Here is an 805-nt window from a genome sequence, read left to right as displayed (position 1 = left end):
TTAGGGTTATTGGGGTTATTGGGGTTATTGGGGTTATTAGGGTTATTGGGGGTATTAGGGTTATTGGGGTTATTGGGGTTAATAGGGTTATTGGGATTATTAGGGTTATTAGGGGTATTGGGGTTATTAGGGTTATTGGGGTTATTGGGGTTATTGGGGTTATTAGGGTTATTGGGGTTATTGGGGTTATTAGGGTTATTAGGGTTATTGGGGTTATTGGGGTTATTGGGGTTATTAGGGTTATTGGGGATATTGGGGTTATTGGGGTTATTAGGGTTATTGGGGGTATTAGGGTTATTGGGGTTAATAGGGTTATTAGGGTTATTGGGGTTATTGGGGTTATTAGGGTTATTAGGGTTATTAGGGTTATTGGGGTTATTGGGGTTATTAGGGTTATTAGGGTTATTAGGGTTAATAGGGTTATTGGGGTTATTAGGGTTATTAGGGTTATTAGGGTTATTAGGGTTATTGGGGTTATTGGGGTTATTGGGGTTATTAGGGTTATTAGAGTTAGGGTTAGGGTTAGGGTTAGGGTAGGGTTAGGGTTATTAGGGTTATTAGGGTTATTAGGGTTATTAGGGTTATTAGGGTTATTAGGGTTATTAGGGTTAGGGTTGTTTGGGTTATTCGGGTTAGGGTTAGGTTTAGGGTTAGGGTTGGGGTTAGGGTTAGGGTTGCAAGGATTAGGATTTGGGTTAGGGTTAGGGTTAGGGTTATTAGGGTTAGGGTAAGGGCTAGGGTTAGGGTAAGGGTCCCAAGGATTGGGATTTGGATTAGTGTTAGTTTTAGGGTTAGGGTTAATAGG

The sequence above is a fragment of the Coturnix japonica genome, unplaced genomic scaffold (genome assembly GCF_001577835.2).
Source record: "Coturnix japonica isolate 7356 unplaced genomic scaffold, Coturnix japonica 2.1 chrUnrandom594, whole genome shotgun sequence".
Classification (NCBI taxonomy): Eukaryota; Metazoa; Chordata; class Aves; order Galliformes; family Phasianidae; genus Coturnix; species Coturnix japonica.
This window is presented reverse-complemented; position numbering follows the sequence as displayed.